The 21,517-nt window shown below is 38.4% G+C and overlaps 1 protein-coding gene across 1 annotated transcript in view; it reads right to left on the reverse strand.

Moving 5' to 3' along the window:
- Positions 1-19,953: 19,953 nt before the first annotated feature.
- Positions 19,954-21,517, reverse strand: part of LOC136882330 (uncharacterized) — a 213,823-nt gene continuing 212,259 nt past the window's right edge. The window contains exon 18 of the mRNA XM_068229534.1: positions 19,954-20,621. The gene's annotated coding sequence lies outside the window, so the exon portion shown is untranslated. The remainder of the gene's footprint in view (positions 20,622-21,517) is intronic.

Here is a 21,517-nt window from a genome sequence, read left to right on the forward strand (position 1 = left end):
TGGGAAGGCTGGCTGCCGCGTGAGAGGAGATCAGCGGACAGGCGGGGTGCATACCATGGCGGCACGGAGATAGTGTTACCATGTGAATAATAATAATAATAATAATAATAATAATAATAATAATAATAATAATAATAATAATAATAATAATAATTTCGAGGATGGATCATGCGGAACAAACAGGGCACAGATTATTGAGTATAACAGGCAAGAAAATTATTCATTGACAAATGAAAAATATAGCAGTGTGCAATATGCCCTGAATAAATAAATGTTGACAATTAAGTAAATGAAGTTTTGGGGTACATGCATTTATTGAAAGAAAATACAGGCTTGAACATCGTGTGGTGTGACAGGATCATTCACCCCCAGTGGCCTTCACTTGCATTTCCCCTTCAGCTCCTCTCGTTCCTCAACAGTGGAGAGCAAACTGGCTCCGAGTTACTGCTACCTGACTTACAAGAACTTCTGTTTCGTTATACAGCAGAAGCCATCTCTTTTCAGTTTTGACTGTTAAATTTATAGCTGTTAGGTTCTGCAGTCTGTCAAAATAATTTATGAATAAGTAACATTTAGAAAATATGTGAAAAAAACCCAACACCTTATACTGTACCTGAAAAAGGAAATTCATTAAAGGCGGAAACACACTACTGTCACTTCACGTGAACTCTTGCTGACCTGCGTCAGCGTGGAGGGGAGATTGATGATGTCACTGCATGTGGCGTGAAGTCAGAAACACACTGTCCTCACGTTCACACTATTATTCGTCCAATGGCAAGGTACAATAGTACACCAAGTTCATCGGATTTTGATGGTCTTTTAATTGCCTGTGCTGTTTCCGTTTTAGTAACTGAATTAAATGGGCATCCAGAAAGTGATGTAGTTCGCGCTGAACAAAGATGAACTGAACTACTTACATAATCTCATCAAGGATGAAATTGTTGGCTGAAGTATGCTCGGTATTTGCAACTGATCTGGAGGAATCCTACACATGAGACTTTTCAGATACAAGAAAATTTCAAAAATTAATTCAACTCGTCTGAAGGTTCCGTGCCATGGCAATTAACCAATCATTCATCATGGAAGAATAAAATGAACAAAAAAGAAAGGAACTGTGCAGTAGTGAATAGATCAAACAATAAACATTTCTTCATCAATCTGTAATTCAACAGGATAATTTGTGTAGTATTTAAATTATTACTGTGATAATAATCATAAGTACAAGCGAGGCGTAGGGATGTGGCGACCCCATTGCCCAGTGGGCAACCACTGCAGTCAGCCTCCTGAGTATTGGCGGGTAAACCTAGATTTAACTGACAAGAGGAAATGCGTGTCAGGCACTGACCATCTAGTGCATAACAAAGTATCAACGCGAAGATCCATGGTAGGTCTAGCAAGCCAGTGGTAGCATCTTCGAATTGCTTTCAACAATCAAACGAGCCTTGGATGGAGATAAAAAATAATACCAAAATTGACCAAGTCTTCGAGCAGATCTGACAGGTATGACAGCCAACATGGCTCCGATGAAAGACATATGTCCGAAGAACAATGTAAAAATTGGAACTATGAATATTTTGACACTGACTGGGAAACTGAAGAACTTATCGATATGATGAAGGGGAAAAATCTATCCATATTGGGAATGACTGAAACAAAAATGGAGAAAGGCAGGTAGCAAGATTCTCAGAGATGGCTACAAATTAGTATGGAGTAGACGCGAGGAAGAGGGCAGAAATGGTGTAGCTTTCCTGATAACAAAAAACATGGACGCCATTACCGAAGTATCCTATAAGAATGATAGGATCATTAAATTATCTATGCAGCTGGAGTCCACAAATTACACGGTAGTGCAGGTATATGCACCACAGGTTGGATGTAGTGCTCAAGAGAAGAAACAATTCTGTCAAGATCTAGAAGATATAATTGATGAAGAAAATGTCATCATCATTGGAGACTTAAATGCACAGGTTGGGACAGACAGACTTGGTTATGAGGAAATCATTGGACCACATGGGTTTGGGAAGAGAAATGCAGAAGGTGAACAACTGCTTGATTTATGCAGAAGAAATGGATTGATCATCAACAATACCTTCTTCCAAAAACAAGACAGACACAAGATAACAAGATATAGCTGCGATAGAAAAAACAACTCTCTCATCGACTATATCATCACTAACAAAGGAGGGGGGAAATATGTAACTGATGTCAAAGTTATCCTCAGTGAGAGTATGGACAGTGATCATAGATTATTGATTGCAGACCTAAATCATGTGGCTAACACAACCCCGAGGAAAAGAAAACATAAAGTGGAAACTTGGAAATTAGAAGAAGCCAAGCTGAAGGAAGAATATAAAATAAGGATACAGAGACACTTACCAAAAGGGGAAATGAATACAGTAGAAGAAGAATGGAAAATTTTTAAGGATACTTTGGTAGGTGAAGCTAAAGACATGTGTGGAGTAACAGGATCGACCATGAAAGAAAAAGAGACACCTTGGTGGAATGACAGAGTCAGATTGGCTATAAAAGAGAGAAATTGGGCAAAAAAGATGCTAGACAAAGAAAAGCAAAGAGATGCACAAGATCCAGGTGGCCAAGAAATAACTAAACTGCAGGAACTCTACAGAGCAAAAAAACTTACAGCTAAGAGGATAGTAAGAGACGAGAAAGAGAAAAAACTGAATAAGTTTGTGGAAAAGTTGGAAGAGGACAGCAAAGTAAACAAGAAACTTCTTTACAGAGTAATTAAAAACAAGCGAAATAACCTAGAAGACATCAAGGTAATAGAGCAGGACAGTGGATCAGTAGTACGAGAGAAAGATGGAATCAGGAGAGAATTCAAGACCTCCTTTGGCAAGCTCCTGAATGGAGAGGCATCAAATGTAATTCAAAACAGGAGAAGAATCTGGAAAAAGTGAAGAGCCCAGTAAAAATATGGAGCCACCAATCACATGGCTGGAGATAGAGAAGAGCCTTAAAAGTATGAAGAAAGGGAAAGCTGCAGGAATAGATAAGTTAAGTGTGGACATGGTAGGAGCAGGAGGAACCCCAGCAATCCAGTGGCTATATAGACTCCTAAATGTAGTATGGCAGAAAAATACCATCCCAGAAGACTGGAAGAAAGGTATAATTGTACCTATGTTCAAGAAAGGCAGCAGACGAAATTGTACCAACTACCATGGCATCACTCTACTCTCTCATGGACTAAAAATTCTGGAAAATATTATAGAGAAGAGACTGCGAAAAATTGTAGAACCACTTTTAGAAGAGGAACAAGATGGCTTTAGGCTTGGAAGATCAACAACAGATCTTATATTTGCTGTCAGGATGCTGATGGGAAAAAATTGGGAAAAAGAGAAGCCTTTATATCTACTGTTCCTTGACATCGAAAAGGCCTATGACAGCATACCAAGGGAACTTATTTAGGAGTGCCTGAGAAAGATCAAAGTTCGAGACAGTCAAATTTCAAAAAATAAGGTTCTTTACGAAAAAACAAGAAGCTGTGTACAAGTCGGTTCTGGACTGTCAGACTGGTTTGAGACAAAAAGGAGAGTACAACAAGGTAGTGCTTTGTCACCCCTATTACTTATCATTGTAATGGATACCATATTAAAGGCGCTAAAAGAAAAGGGGTACAAAACTTAAAAGCTTTTGCATTTGCAGATGATGTAGGAATTTGGGGTAACTCAGAGAAAGATGTAGAAGAGGGACTGCAGGGGTAGAGTCAGGACTTTGAGAGATATGGATTAAACATCAACAAGGCTAAAAGGGTGTTGAAGGTACAGAAGGGTGACAATCAGCCGGAAATTATGCTAAATGGCACTAGGTTGGACAGTGTCACAGAATTTAAGTACTTGGGTAGTATAATGTCCAAGGATAACTTAGCTAAATATGAAGTAAATAGTCGAATCAGCAAAGCAATACATTTTTACCTCCAAGTAAGACAGCTACTATGGGATAAACAAGTACCACTCAAAACCAAGATGACACTGTATAAATCATACTACACCCCTATCCTCACATACAGCCTGGTAACCGCTACATTAACAAGAAAGGACAATACCAATATAAATGGTCCGTTATTGGACATTATAAATTTTCCAGCCAACTCATTCCTGGTTGCCAGCGTTTAGCCCCTGTGTGCTAGGTTGGGCTCATCGGTTGGTACCTCGCACACCTACCAAGACACATGGCTAGTGCATACCGTGGAGGCCACTGTGAGACAAAGTCTCTCATAGTGCATTGGCACTGCTGGTAGCTTCAAGTAGCCTACGCAGTAGTAAGTAGGGTAGTATTGACCTCAGACCTGTGGGAGAGTCCTATTACTACCTGACAGACGAAGGACTCTTGGGAAACAACTTGGCAAATGCAAATGCAAATGAAACGGAATTTGATGGGGAGGTATCAATATTAATGGGGGCCACGGGAGAAAGAAAGTAGAACTGGCTGAGTCAGTAAAGAGGATAAGAGTTAATGACATTCAGGTAAGGAGAGATAACAAGGAAGATTTAGGAGAATATTAAGTGTTCTTGAGAGGTGTTTAAAAGGGAAGGGAAGATTGTAGGGTAGGATGGTTCATCAGGAATACTATTGCACGCAACATAGTTTCTGTTAGGGATATAAATGAATGAATAATATGAATATTAGGACGAGAATTGTCTCAATGTATTCACCATGTGACAGTCAGATTAGGATAAAGTTGACAAATTTTACAAAGCACTAAGTGACATTGTAGTCAGCTTCAACCAAGAATAGGATAGTGTTGATGGGATTCAATGCGAGAATTGGAAATAAAACTGAAAGATAAAAGATGGTGATGGCTAAATGTGGAAGGTAATAGGAAATATTTTCTGAACTTCCGTATTACCGGATATTCACTCCTACACATGGGAGGGTAGGGGCACCAGATCTACAGTATAGTGGACTATATCATGTCATATTTTTAACATTTGCAATCAGTGAAATTAAATTATGCTTCCCTTCTGGGAACTTAATTTTTGATATATTATGTCTGCCTGTTAAGTCAACAGCCCAGGAGTACCTCCAGAGATTATGTGGTTGTAAGGAAACTGTCAAAATGAGGTATACTAGGCAAGAAGAGGAGTGAGATAATTTGCCATTATTTCCTCTCAGGCCTAGAGAGTGCTATTGCAGTATGACTGACACTCAGATACACTGATTGTCCTCTGAATGCCATTACTCAGCATCACCATCCATATTGTCACAGCCATGAACGCCACTGCGACTTAGGTGAAAGCTTTTTTTTTTTTTTGCTTTATGTCGCACCGCCACAGATAGGTCTTATGGCGACGAAAGCTATATTTTGCCAAGAGACAGATGCAAAAACAACAGACTTTGAATTCAGGAATGTGTGGGTATTCTGGGAGGTCAAATCTCCACAAAAATACGAGACTTGAGAAAATTTAATTTATGAAACTTGCAGTCTGGAGCAGAAAAGCAAAAATGTAAAGTTATGAACAGAAGGTTCTTTCCTTTGTCAAATTGTCTAGGGGATTGTGAAAAAATATCAATTATGGCATCAGGGTTCACATTAACCTTAGTAGCTAGAAGTGCCCTGTTCCTCTTCTTTCATTGTCCAGCTCAAGTAAATTTTTGATCAACACAGACAGCTGCAGGTTGTTACGGGAAGGATTGCAAATATTTGAAGGAGTGTTTAAATGTTTGGGAAGAAACTCTCCAATTACTTCTCTAATGCTTCGCTTGCGTGCTTTGGTCTGTCACTCAGGTCAACGTTTTCCTATTTTCCTTCCTTCCATTTTCAAATCTATCTTTCACAAAACTTTCTGAGCTTGAGAGTTCTCTACTGTACGTGTGGACAGTTGAATGTCTATCACAGAAGTTTGCTTTTATAGTGAATTTCGGGACAAGGAGTTGCAACTTAAGATACTCGTTCTGATGTGTGGCAATAAGTTCTGAAAATTCCCTGTGTAACATCTCGTTGTAACGAATATAAAGAGACATGAAAGTATTCCTCAGAAGTGTTCACATGACGCTGTCTCAAAACGACGCGCAACAAATGGATGTCAACATCAAGCTCTTCAACCTGTAGAAATAGCTGATATCTGTTCTCTAGCCAGATATCCTCAACCTAGAATGAAAAAAATTCTAAGCCCTATCGTTAAACACAAAACCATTCTTATTGGCTAGAATGCATTTGACTCTCACCCAGATTATATAAACAACAGATGTAGTGAACCGACACAGATAGGTCTTATGGCGATGGGATAAGAAAGGCCTCTAATTTTCTTTCCTCTTGGGTTACAGTTGGGAAATTGTATGTCTTGTTAGGTTTTTTGACAGTTTATTAGGAGCTCAAAATGTATGCTGTTGGAGATATTAGCTTAGTTGCCAATGTCAAAGGGATAAAATTCACAAGATTGCTCCTCTACTAGCGTTAGTAGTTCTTCACCTGGCCAACTGATGTACAGCTGTTTCTGTGCCTCTGTGCTAGTATATGATGATGCTGATGGTCTCTATGTGTGGGACTCAAACTCAAACTAGCATTTTAAAATATTTTATTTAATAGCAAACAGCTCAGTCAGAAATAACCAACATTTTCTGCCTTGCTGCTTTCCATTCATGCTGACACTCGCACACACTCCTTAGATTGCTACACTTATTCACAAACTGTTTGTGAATTGATCACAAGAACATGCTCACCGAATGCCAACGTTTGAGAGCCGAACAAGAAGGGGCTGCATAGGGTCTCCACCCGTCTGGGGTCTCTGGAGTCCAATCTTCTTCTTCTCCTCCCCTCAGGTTCACAGTCCACAATTATTTTCTCTGATCAATGTTTGAGCCAGCAACAGACATGGGGTCTAGAATTTAGTCAGCATGGTGCAATTCTATTGGATATATTGGTGTATCAGAAGTTATTTCCAAGTATGAATTTTTTGTGCTTCTCAAACAAGATTGCCAATGGAACACATACCTGGTGAAAGGATGTGGCAGAGGACTGGAAACCAAAGCATTAGGGTTGTCTTCAGGGTACCTTGATGTGGGTGCTGGTCAGCTGGGGAATACGCCAGACTCAGAATGGAAGTTGGATCCCTACATACTACCAGATAGCTTTGATAGAATGTAGTTTCCTGTATTTACAGATGCTAGCTATATGCTCCACCAAGGATGAAATTTGAAATGAATATATAAGAAAGAAATACGGCTCAAATTCACTTGTCTCAGTGCAGAATGGGCACTAACAGAACTTCTGCAGATGAAAGACCAAAGGCCAAGAATGAGGTACATGGTTACCGAAACTGTGAGAAGACTGGAAGAGAACCGAAGAAGAGGGTAAGTACGACATCAAAAGTTGATGGTGGGGCTTCCTTTGCTGATGCATTGAATGGATTAAATGATGCAGGATGTGTAAGCATTTATTATTTTACAATCTTTTTATTAGTTGTTCTCAATGTAGCTCTTCAAAGAAAGTAGGAGTGTTTAGTGCTGTGGCTTAGCTCATGACATTCCTCTTGGATGGTTGAGGTTTGAATAATGGTTGATCCCAAGTTAGAATATTACACAATATCAGGAAGGACATCCAACCTTAAACCCCTGGACAAAATTCAAAATGAGTCGGGGTGGTAACAGCGACATCTGGGATAAGGTGAAGAAGGTTTTCCACATAGCTCTCTGCAACCAGCAAAACTTTACAAGAAAAATATATTTTATTATACAAATCCATGTATAAGATCACATAAGAACTATAATGAAAAATACTTGAAAACATACACTTAGAGGTCTTATAGACATCAGGGTGGCTACTTAATGCCAGTGTTAAAATTCTCTATTCTTTAAAATAAAACATAAAATGGGACAATACTTTCATCACTAAGCTGGTGCTAATTCATCACTTGGTAAGCCGTATCTCATACTGTATCCTATAGTCTACGAGTAGGAAACCTGTCTCTTACCTTGAGTGCAGCAAGGTCAGGTATTCATCTGGATGTGAGGGCTATTTTGAGATTCATTCAGCCTGTCTGAGAACAACTGAGGAGCTATCTGTTGGCAAGATGGTAAAAAAAAAAACAACCCAGCTAAAAGGATGGGCCACCTAATAACCTGCAGGCCTTGGGGTTGAGCAGCAGCAGCAGTCACTTGATAGGTCAATGCCCGTTAAGGCTGTAGTGCCATGGGTATTTTAATTCTTCGAAGAATATACTGTCTGTTAAATTTCCAATGAACTGGGCTCACACCACTACCATGGACTCAGAAAGCTACCATTTTACCATCTGAGCTACTCAACCCAAAAAAGATTTGACTCATGAATCTTTCACAGTTTTCAATAAGCTGATAGCAATTCAATTCGTTTAAAAAAATAGCTTCAAAATTATCAGCATGTTTTGTTGATTAATGAACCGGGACATATGTGCTCAGTAATGTCGTGTCACCACATCTACGAAGGAAAGCTGCTCTCGTTCAAGGATAAAGGCAAATTATTGTAAATCAGAACATACCAACCTGTGATTATGTTCCTGACTTCCAGAGAAACAAGACAGGACTCTGACATTTGCCAATCAATAATGCGCGCAGTATACTGCCCTGACTCATTATGGTATGGACCCAGCATTCACCAGGTGTGTAGGGCAGTTTGAATCCACCATCTCTCGAATGGAAACTATTGGCTACGTGACCAAGTAGTTTGATAATCAACTAGAGAGCCATTGCTCAGTGGAAAGAGGAGTCCATCCTCACCACACATTGCTCCTAGAATAGTACAGATGTACTTTTGGGTTTGATCTCCCAAGAAGAATGTGTGCCAAATCTCTCTTCAACTGCAGTAAAATTTCATCCGTCATCTGTTCAGCTCAAGCACCCCGACTTTTCTCATGTAACACTGTCTTCCTCTTCATTGGACAGAGTTACTGCATCTAACAATTTCACTATTCTTTGCCATGGAACCGCCCGTAGCTTTGACCTGCCAAGACGACGTCTGTCCAGCCAGACCATCACCACCATCTACTGCTTCTGGCATCAGGCAGCTTCTCAGGTCCCCAGTCCAGAACTGAACCAGGTATCTCAGGGTAAGAGGCAGGCTGGTGTTAAGGGAAATGTTGATAAACATAGTACAGAAGAGAAAGAAGACAGTGTAAAATATGACAGAATGAGAAGATAGTTTTTCTTACTATATACAGATCACTGCAACCATTTTCACAACTTCACCTGCCTAACTCAAAGTTAATTTTCTTCTGTATTTTGTACTTTTGTTATTTTAATTTATTTCCTTTTCTTCCTTGCTCATGTTTCCTGACATCTTCTAAACTATGTTCCTAAAATTAAATCAATCCATTAACACAGAACTTACAAACCTTTCATCTTCTAAGCCACAATCAACAAATGAAATAAAAACTTAATCTTCATAAATTAAGTAAGTAAATAAATAAATAAATAAATAAATAAATAAATAATGCAACTTACAGGGCACAGAAGGAGTAGAGTAATGGCTCCTAATATATCAGTAGAAATTAGGAAAACAAAAAGACAGGTACATAAGAACTTTGTAAATTATACAAACATGTAAAAAAATCTTGTAAAATAAATTACATTAGTCATGCAACAAAAGAATTATTTTTACATCAAGAATGAACTTCATAACTTACTCAAGTAAGCATACAAAAAAATATTCTTATTAAATGCACTGACACATTACAGAAGGAACTGTTATTTACAATAGAACTGGGGTAATACACATGACAAAAGAACACAATAAGTTTTGAAGATTCCATTATGCAATCTGAAGATGATGATAGAAGAAAATTATCTCTCAGCCAACTATCTCCTTCCTTCTATGATCCTCTAACATCAAGAACATTACAGTAAAAGACTAATACATTTGAATAAGAACGTTAAGACTAGATCAATGATCAAAGTCACGCAATTGGTTTGGCCAGGCCGTAGTATGTGATATTTCTTATTGGCCCACACGCAGTGATATTGAGAAAGTGAACAAATTATCTGATGAGTTTCAGTTGAAATTGTACAAGCATCATTTATGTGCAATGAAAGATGAAAAAAAACTAATTTTACAAATGAAAATTCCATACATTCCAGCATGTATAACATCAACATTATGAAACCAAATGAACGACTGCCAATGGGGGCCAAATGCTAACAAGATAAACAAAATGTACTGCAAAATGATAAAAAGCAATGGCCGGTGTCACGAGCCCCGTTATTTTAACATTTTTGCCTCATTCATGATTTATGAAAAGATACGTCACTGTCACGCTGTAAAAACATACATAAATGCCTGAAAATGAATTTTCAAAAAAATGAGACTCCTGAAGATCGATTTCTGGACTCAAAAAACCCCTAGCTTGTGATTTCCATTGAAATCGTTAAGAGCCTTTTTTTTGTTGACAAAACTAGTACAAATGTACAAGAATTGGTCTTTTAAGAGTATAGGACTAGCAATATACATACATGATAAAATAAGAAATTTAAAGGATGTCATGTTTCAGCCAAATTGGCACTTGAGCGGGGGGAGGGCTTGTCAAGAGTAGGGTCGGAAATAGTGCAGAGTAGATTGAGTGAAACACCAGGAAAGTCGATACAAATGCTGTAACTACAGAGAATAACATTGTTATAACGTATAGAATCAAATGATTAAGGGAAATTAGGTGAAAAAGCAGGAGAGTCAATTTATATTTGCTTTACGTCGCACCGACACAGGTAGGGAGCAGAAAGGAAGTGACTGTGGCCTCAATTAAGGCACAGAAATGGCAACAACCCTGAAGATGGTATCCCATGGTTTTCCGACGGGAAAAATTTATTACAAATATTAAAAATAAGCAAATCACGCCAAAATTAACGGTTTATTTATTTTTTCAGTAAATTATTTAATTATATTAATAGAGAAACTTTTAACGATAACACAGTTTTATACGTTAAATTCAATTGTTTTATTTTCTAAAGTCTTTATTTCATAACGGGTTGAATTTTTCAGAACCCATATGAGCTGTTTAAATTTGTCAAGTGCTTTTTATTTCAGGGGATTTGAACCTTGCTCCTTGCCACTGAATTATTAATGGTGTTACCTTAAAAAAAAAAAGTAACTTACCAGCAGAAGTGTTACTTCATAACCCTGACTGCAATCAACTCTAGGGTCTGGAGAACATCTAGCATTATTTGTGCATCCCATCCTGTGCCACCAGATCTCGAAGACTTATCCACATTCCACACTCTCGGCAATGATCCTCTCAAATTCATCTTCATAACCGTTTTAACATTATCGATGAGGGAGAGCTGGATATATTACCAAGTTATATTCCAGAACAGATAAATAAACGCTTAAAGACAAGTGTAAAATGTGAGAATAAAAGTAGTTAGCTGTCATCTTCACCTATGACGACTTGCCTGTGAACATTATCATCATTTTTGATTTGCTTGAGGGAGAACAACACGGATTCAAGAAAGATCAAAATATTGTGGATCTCATTTTGCGGGTAAAAATGCTTACAGAAAAGTTCTGGGAACATGAAAAGAATATTGCGATTACATTTTCAGACATTAAAAAGGCCCATGACAGTGTGCCTCGGAACATGATCTGGGAATGCCTCGAAGACCTCAGGCTGCCAAAGTACCTGACTGACAAAATAAAGATGCCATACCGGATTGCTACAGCTGTGTTCAGATAAGTAAATGGACGAGCAAAATGGTTCGAAACAAAGAGAGGTGTCCAACAAGGAAGTGCCCTCTCACCACTCTTGTTCATAACAGCAAAGGACTTGATTATAAAGTCTATCAAGAAAATGGACAGGAGACCAAATGCCCTGGTATTTGCTGATGATGTGCTGTTATGAGGAGAAAGAGAAGCTGAAGTACAGAAAAAAAGCTGAATGAGTGGAATTTGTGCATGAACAAACTCAAATCCATTGTAGGAAGGAACCAAATTAAAATCAGTTTCTTACTTCAAGTGCCTCAGGAGCACAACTCCAGCAGACATTGTCAAGCAGGAAAAACTCAGCAGGACACAGAAAGCAGCGAACTTTTACAGACTGTAAATTACCACAAAAAGCAAAAACAACCCTGTACCACATCTACACAACCACACCTCACGGTATGAAAGAAGAAATTAAGAAGATTCATCGACCTTGGTGATCATTGCGAACACCCCAACCCCTACCCATAGCTTCTTTGGAGACAGCTGGTCATAAAAACCCAGGGTCTAAAAAAATACCAAAGACAAACTTTATCCATTCCATTCTCAGAGTACAAGTTTGAAAGTATAACCCACTGTCTTCACAATCAATATGCAGGATTGTTTCTGGATATAACGTAACAAATCTACTTGAATAACAAAAATTTATTCAGCAGCAACAAACCTGCCATCTCAATATCGAAGGTCAGAGGCAAGAAGGAAGACCTAAATTAAGGTGGCCGGACACCATGAATGCCATCTTAAGGAGCCAGAATCTTAACCCACACGATGCATGGACTGCATGAAGTGACATGCATTGATTTGTTATATTTCATTGTGAAAGTTTAAGTTTTTCCTTCATCTATTGGCAGTACAGGTGAGAAGTGCTGGATCTGTTTCTTGTTTTTTTACAACTAAATAAATAAATGGAGCGATGGTAGGGAAATAAGGCTTCAGATACTCAATCCTCTAGCTTCTCAGCAGAAGTAGAATACAGTAAAACCTCGTTAAATCGAAGTCGTTGGGACTAAAAAATCGGACTTCGAATTACGTGATTTCGAATTAACCGCCAATTCGCAATTCAGAAGTACCAACCCTTGCCGCGTTACGAAATATTCTAAGACCTGTTACTGCATGCAGTTAACCTTGATTCACAGTTTATACCTATCAAATGCCATGAAAGAAGAACTGTTTCCAAAATGTATCCAAAAAGGTGCATTTACAGTATTCAAATAATGCACTTGGATAAATCACTGACAAACATAACCTCACGCAACGAAAGAAAAAAAATCACACAATCCAAAGACGACGATAAATTATGCTGGTTCCCATGTGCAAGTGCTTTATTCATTGGAGTACTATACTGTTTGCATTTTAGATGCCTTGTATTTACACAGGAAGTACCCGATGCCCTTTCAATCAAACTTTCCCATGACTCTATCCTTGTACGATTTCCCGCCATGGCACTTCTCTTGTAGGCTACTTCAGAAATGTAAACACTTGCCGCGTCACAAAGTATTGTAAGACCCATTAATACATGCAATCACCTCGATTCACAGTTTAAACCTTTCCAATGCCATGGAAAAACTATTTCCGAAATGTATCCAACAAGGTGCATTTACAATGTTCAAATAATGCACTTGGATAAATCACTGACAAACATAACCTCACGCAACGAAAGAAAAAAAATCACACAATCCAAAGACGACGATAAATTATGCTGGTTCCCCTGTCCAAATGCATTATTTTTTGGATATCTGTACTGTTTGCATTTTTAGATGCTTTGTACAGGCATGGAAAGTGCCCGACGCCCTTAAAACATTGTAGCTTATCGAACTTTCCTATGACGAGGGGATAAAGTTTCTCGCTTCAATGTGCATTGCAATTGCAACGCACTACAATGACCCACATCCCCGACCCGTGTACGATTCTCCGGCTGGCACTTTCTCCTTTAAAACCAGAAGACCGTTTGGGCTCGCATTAAAATAAAGCAATGCAGTTTCACTGGCAATGACAATATTGTTCGGTGCCTACGAATTTATTATATGAGCCATGCTTTATCGTCAACTGTCGGCATCGCCAGCGTTCGCGCATTCTGTTTTCCCGTACACTGCCTGTTGTGTGATATTACGGCGTTCTTTTAAAAGGTTGAATACAAAAAAATTCCGATTTCATTCAACTTAGCAGTCATGAAGCGCACTGTAGACCCACTGAAGTGAGTGTAAATGTGGAAAGCTACCCGTCCACGTTCCGGAACACGCGTTCTATTATGACACAGATAAATTTCGAGTTGAAATTACTCTGTAACATACTATTGTTTTAAAATGTAAAGGCAGTTTCGAATTAAAAGTCTGAATTTCGGTAATGGGGGCGACATTGTACTTTGAATTACGAATTATCTGTATTTCAAATTAAACAATTTAAATAACATGCAAAACTGTATCTCATGTTTCTGGGAACGAGAGCTTCTTCGAATTACGTAGGATTTTGAATTAACCGATTTCGAATTATCGAGTTTCTACTGTATATATAAAAATTCACAATCTTTGCATCACTCCAGTCCTACAAAGTTCAATGGTTTTTTGACACACAACAACTTCAACCGAACTAAATGACAATAAATAAATAAAATAAATAAGTTAAATATCACACTAATAACTAAGAACAAGTTTTATCAACAGAAGTCTTTACAAAATTACTTTCTTCTTGGCATTTTAGTGCTTATTTGTAAAGGTAACCTAAAAGTTACTAATAAAATCAAACCAAAGCACTTCCATCTTGGAAACAAACTAAGCAATATTCTCATAAACATTTCTTTTCACTGCTGTTGCAGCGATTCTGGTTTTTCATACATCAGCAGTAACGGCGATTGGGAATTAGAAGTTGGGGGGGGGGGGAAGTACAGACAACAACAAGTAATAATAATAATAATAATAATAATAATAATAATAATAATAATAATAATAATAATAATAATGTTATTTGCTTTCCGTCCCACTAACTAATTTTACGGTTTTTGGAGACGCCGAGGTGCTGGAATTCAGTCCCGCAGGAGTTCGTTTTACGTTCTAGTAAATCTGCCGACATGAGGGTGACGTATTTGAGCACCTCCAAATACCACTGGACTGAGCCAGGATTGAACCGGCCAAGTTGGGGTCAGAAAGGCAGCGCCTGAACCGTCTGAGCCACTCACCCCGGCTCATACAACAAGAAATACCCGAGTCCCCAAGCCTGTGGGATATAGCAGATGGGGATATATATACAACAAAACTGGAAAAAAAAATTACAAAATGGTAAGTTTTCCGATGCTGTCTGAGTGAATTTCATCACAGAAGTAAAGGTTGACAGTTTACCAACTTAAGTGCGGTAATAACAGTTTGAGATTTTAATTCAATACTACACAATAAAACTTTCATCGAAGGAACAATATTACACATGCATTGCAGTTAAATAGAAGTATACAATTAAAATTAATTTAGTATTTGACTACACACTAAGAAACTAACGACATTAAAGAGACTGTCAGACTGACAAATGCATGTGGCAAGCGGATGAACCATACCCCAGTGTCCATGAACTCGGGGGAAAAAAAAAAAAAAAACAAAAAAAAAAAAACTGCTACCCTTTCTCACAAAGTCTCGACTACTTGCTGTGGCGCTATACAAATCGGTTAGCCGCAACAAACAACATTTTGTGCGTATTTCCGCAAATGATTTTGTTAATAATAAAATAAAATAAAGAATTAGCTGATAAGACAAGAAAGCTAGTACTATGACCTTTCAATGACCTGTAGCAATATGTCGGCCGGTCATTGAAAGTCATAAGTGAAATGAAATGTGTATCAATGACTTGGAAAAAGGTGTAACGTGTCAATGTGCGGCTTACGCGCATATTTATAAAAGAACCGATACAACTCGTAAGTGTAGAATAGACATAATGGATGAGAGCCGGTGGATCGAACTCAAGACCCCGTGGTATATGTCGAATTACGTCAAGATCAGCTTTATCTACAAGCAAGAGCTCAGTACAATGTCAGCATCAGCTGAGAAGAATGTGGCTAGACATGATATCTAGTTTGAAGTTGTAAAGGGGGCCATGGATTAGCATGAAACTTCATATGGCAAATCATCTAATGGGCCCGTGCTGACGTGTTTCATAGTAAGAAGAAGAACAATAGTGTGTGTTTTCCTTTAGCAACTTCTATGATGAAGGTTAGAGTTGTTATTCAGTTCCTCAAATGTCAAAAACACATGTATAGCTAGCATAGGATTTCTCTGCTTATGGAAAGCAACTTATTATTATTGTAAATAATAATGGAAGGAGTTCGTGTTTTACTTACTGATTACTGTATGAAGGAAGATAATTGAAGCAAGCTTAAAGATCTGGTTCTGTAATTGATAAACATAAAGAATAAGCCCAGATATAAGTTATATAATAGCCAAAATCATTTGCAAACCTCGAATTATATGTTTCCTCAGGCCAGTATCAAACTGGAATAGTGAAGATACAATTAGTGTGAAATTGTATTCCTAATTATATTGTACAAGTTTCAGGTGGCGGCCGGAGATGTTAAATCACTATCTGACCAGGGAATGTAAATGAACAACATGAAGTGCTAAACCAATATAGTGCCCTGGCAGACTCAGGCCTCTGCCGGAATGGACGGAATTACAAAAATGATGATTAAACCGCTGCGGAATTACCATGAAGAAGCCAGATAAGTTATTGTACTTGTCTATCTTTTGCTTTCCTAGAATGCTTTAGTAGCGTTAGTCCTTTTGTCAATGTCACGTAGGTGACAAGGGGGTGTTAACTTGAACGATCTAACAGATTTTCGGTTGTATTTGTCGGGTTGCGATTGATCATACGTGGGTAAATATTGTATGCCGTCAATTACCGTGGATGAGACGTTTTACTGCGTTGTGTCCGTATTATTTATCGCTGTGAAACAAAAATAATATCATTTACTACAGGTAAGTTGCAGTGTGACAGTGTGTGTGAAATATTGGTGCGTGATCTTGGTATAATTCCATGATGTGATATGGAAGTTCATTAAGGTGTATTAGGTAATGTTCATGTATAATGTTAATAAGACTCTTCCTTAATATTGCTTGTGCAGTTAGGATGTGATGATTTTGTGCGGTATACAATGAGATGACGAGCGTAGGGTCGTCATAAAGCGTGGCGGACACGAGATAATTTAGGTTGATTTTTATGGTTTGCGTGTCGAATTATATTGAGTTTCGAGACGTGTTAAGTTGTTAATGGTGTTGTTAATAGAATTTCCGCCGCATATTTTGTGAGATGATTGACAAGCTAGTCCAGCGTTAGGCATTGGTATTGAAGAGAGTCATCAAGTACATGAATTAATAAATTAAGATTCGTAGTTGCAAGTAATGAAATGTTGGAATATGCGCACGATTAGGGTCTTAAAATGCAATTCAGTGATAGTTATGTTTAAGATCAGAGTCACCTATTGCGATCGATGTACATGTAGTAGATGCTTATAGTAGATTCATGCTGTAGTAGCATTTCAGCTGACGGTGAAGGCAGACCTCGACGCAGTCCAGACGGCACCAACTTATATTTTCATGCCAGTAGATAAAGATTCATTTCAGGTGCAGCCCAGCAGCTCGATGGGTGGAAACGACGTGCATTTTACTCATTTATGTGTATTGTGTTGCCATGTGTGATCATTTATAAATGCTGAAATCTGTTGGGGGGGTTCAAGTTAACCGATATTTAGTTAGTCAGATAGGAACAATGATAACTATGAAAGGCAAGGCGGAGTAGACAGGTACAATTAACATTTGCGACGGCGAGTGAATGACATAATATGACCCGATAGACTTTGGTATATCCATAAGATTCTACATTTCTGTGAATTTGTATTAAATAATTATTTCCGGTTTATGATGGACAATGCAAGATGGACTCGGTCCTTATTTAATGTTAATGAATGCATATGATTTATTTTACGTTGTTCATTTCAGTTGTTCATATTCAATCAATTGATTTTTTTTTTTTTTTTTATTAAAATGTGATCCTTCCAATTTCTGTTGCGATTTATTTGAAAACTTTGCCTTAGTGTAGAATTTACATTTTATGATTGGCAGTATCTATAGCTCAGTCGTCGTTATCTGAATGTGACCGAATACTCTTCGAAGGGCCATGCCCTGAGTGGAGTATCATGCGAACCTTCTGAATACTAGTCGGCAAATAATTTGATAGTTCATGGTTATCTACAAACCACGGCGTCCACGAACGGTCACAGTACAAATTGCTGTTTTTTAATAATTCGTAGTTTCAGCTGGCTAAAATGGAATAAAAATATGTTTTTCTCCACAAAATGGGGGGCAATCCCCCCCTTCCCAATCGCCGCTATGTACATCACGGTTAGCTGACAAGACACAATTGGTTTTTATTTCTTAAAGAACAATAAATCACTTTGGTAAATAGCAAATAATGCAATGGATAACTTGACACTGCAAAATTCAAATGTAAGTTCATAGGACATACAACATAATTGACAGCAGGTGCTCCAAAATTTCATTCTTCACTTCCTATCAACAAGTTATATACACTTACAATTTCAAGTTGGTAACATTTTGTTAGAGTATACTGTATATGGAGGAAGACTGTCATCCAAATGACAGCTATAAGAGTAGTTTTCTTATTACATCAACTCTGTACAGTACATACGCGAATAGTGGAGTGTGCCACAATCGAGAAATGGGTTGCCTTATCACTGTAAGCGAGTTCATGGCTGAAGAGAAGTTTCACAGGGCAACTTGGTAATTGTGCTATGGGAAGAAAGTACGATGAGGACGAGAGTTACAGTACGGTGCGCAATTGGAGCAAACATGAAGCTTGTCTTGAACAGACAGTAACCGGCGGGCATTTTGCAGACAAAGAGCAAAGTTTCCAGAAATCAAAAATAGGATATCTAACTGAAGAGAAAGTTTGGATGTGCGGCCATGAGTGAAATGCGTCCGTTTAAGCTAAATTCCGGGGTGTGACGCTAGCTGTGGGTACCTTTTGCGTGTTTTTAATTAAATAAACAAATATTGCACAATATCTCCAAGCCAATTATGAAGACACTGTGAATTCCCTTGGGAGTTACCGGTTTTCACCAGAAAAATTCATACTTACTCTAGCAAATTCATAATGCGGACTGGACGTCAGTATATTGTGAAATGCCGCTGGAGTATAGACTAATAATAAAGCTTACGATGCGAAGAATTGTTCTTCCACTTTTCCCACACAGTTTTGCGGTCACATCTGGATATGGATACCCTTTCTTGACGCCATTACTGCGTGTTTCTGTGGTGGTCGATCGTGTGGTGTTGTGCGCGTATAAAGAGGAGAGCACCGCGACAAACACCAGCAGCTGATTCCCGAGCCAGATGAATTAACCACATGCAATTAAAATCCCTGACCAGGCCGGGAATCAACATTTGGACCCTCTGAAACTTTTTTCCTTTCCTTTTCAAAATTTCATCTCCTATAACTAACGTGCAGGGTTATTTGAAATCTTTTGTTACTTATTAGAACTTATTTCAAAGACCAGATTAGAATGTGCTAAGGCGTGGCAGGATAAAGGTGTCAAATTCCCCAACCTGGTTCGAGCTGGATAGGAGAAGCTGATGTTGGTACTCGTATTACAGTCCGACTGTGGACAATAGATTACAATGAATTTTGATGATAAATACTTGAGTGGATCTCTTACAGCTGTCACTGTGATGAGGACTACATTTCATTATCTGTTCTAACTGGGTTAGTCTGAGTGTGAAAAGAGAACAGAAGTACTGCAAGACTATCAGTCCCATGACTGAGGTAGAGCATGATGACTTAGGTTTGGTCACTCAAAAAGTGTCCTTCTCTGAAAAAAGGCATGAGTGGGATATGTTAAAATACTTATAAATTCAATATTAATGTTTATAAATACATAAAATTTAAAATAAATGAAATGCACACACACTCACTCACTCTCTCTCTCTCCAATACTTTGTTACAACAGCAAAGTTAAGCTAACAGGTGCCTAAACTGACTTCAGAATCGGTTAAACTTTTTGTGCAAGCTGAATGAAGTTACCATAAGATGGTCTACAAAACACGCTACGTTTTAATTACTTTTATTCACTGATACAAGTTGCTCTGAGTAGTACAGTAACTTGTAACCTGTTGGTCATCAAATATGCAGATTTGGATTACATGGTGCACAGAAGTTCAAGTACCTCTTAACTTTTACAGTCATTCATTTTTCCTTTCACAGTCTTAAGAAGAATGCCTGGGAAAGTTGGAGAAGTTCATCACCAACCAGTGGACTAAACTGACATAATTTCACTTTGCAAATAAACAATCCAGATTTTCATCTTTGGGCATATTTCAAATAATGTATTTATGTCAACAAGCCTTCAGCTATATTGAGCTAGCAGAAACTGATGCGAGGAAGTCTGAACAAATTTTAAAAACAGACCTAATCTTCATGAGGAATCAAATGAACGTTATTTGAAAAGCAAATTATTCTTGAATAGTGTGCTTAGATTTCCAAAGCAAGTAATTAATGTCTGTGGCAGAAGCATTGATATTTCTTTGAAAACAAAAATGTCGGAAATGATTCAAATCCACGGGTAACTTCTGCACGACCCGCTATACAGCATTAGATGAAATTTCATTAAGTTTCATGACTTTCTTGTGAGAGATATGCAACCGAGTCATCATGTCTCCGTTAGGAAATGAAATATGTTATGAAAGAAGAAACAGAAGATGATAGTTGTGGAAGAAGGGTGGAAGTTGTAAGGTAAAACAATATAAAGAGGTACAGTATAAGCTTATACAAACACTTGTATATCACAGTAAAAATGTTCTTTATAACAGCAAAGAACAAACAACAACAGCTCCTCTTACTGTCACTGGTACTTGTGCCCAGTATCAAGTCCGTTCTAGGCAGGTGTGAGACGAGCCTGAAAGAAAGATATGAAAACAGTCATTAGATGATTTCAAGGATTCCATTGCAACAGCTGTTAGATTCAAATAAAAATAAAAAAAATATTTTCTCCACATATACATTTCAAATCCACTTCTATTCAGGGCTGAACTACACTCATGTTCACAAAAACCAGAACACCTTGAAAGACTAGAGATAGAAAGTTCATATTCACAGGACATGTGCATTAGTATGTTCTGAAGAAAGGATTACCATTTGAACCATGACGGCTCTTCAGGTTCAAGGTCCACATCGATATCTCGACGCATCACCACCGACTAGCAAGATGTACCTGCGGCTCTCGCTGTCGCTATAAACCAAAGGTAATGGATCAGTGTGACTTGAGCAGACATATGCAAGAACCGCACCGACAAATGAGTTTGAAAGAGGGCGCATTATTAGCATGAGAGAACGCGATGCATCCATCTGAAAAATTGCTGCTTGTGTAGGACAAAGTCTGTCGGCAGTGCAACCAACGGGCGTGCACAGAATGGTTCACAGAAGGCCGTAGAACACAATGAGATGGGTCTGGTCGCACCACCCAGACCACCGCCCCGAGAAGATCGACACCTCATCCGAATGACATTGCAAGACAGATCCGCTTCCTCCTCGGCTCTGGCGCAACAATGTAACACATCGTACACTATCAGGAGTGACAGTCCATCGCTGTTTATTATGGCCTGGGTTACCGGTGCGTCGTCCACTTCTCCACTTACCTTTGACTAATGTGCATAAACGTGCTCGAGTGCAATGGTATGTGGAACGATGTCACTGCGGACAGGAATGGCACCAGATAGTATTTTTGGACAAATCCAGGTTCAGTTTGTTTGAAAATGATGGCTGCATTTTGGTTCACCGCAGACAGGGGGAAAG

The sequence above is a fragment of the Anabrus simplex genome, chromosome 10 (assembly GCF_040414725.1).
Source record: "Anabrus simplex isolate iqAnaSimp1 chromosome 10, ASM4041472v1, whole genome shotgun sequence".
NCBI lineage: Eukaryota > Metazoa > Arthropoda > Insecta > Orthoptera > Tettigoniidae > Anabrus > Anabrus simplex.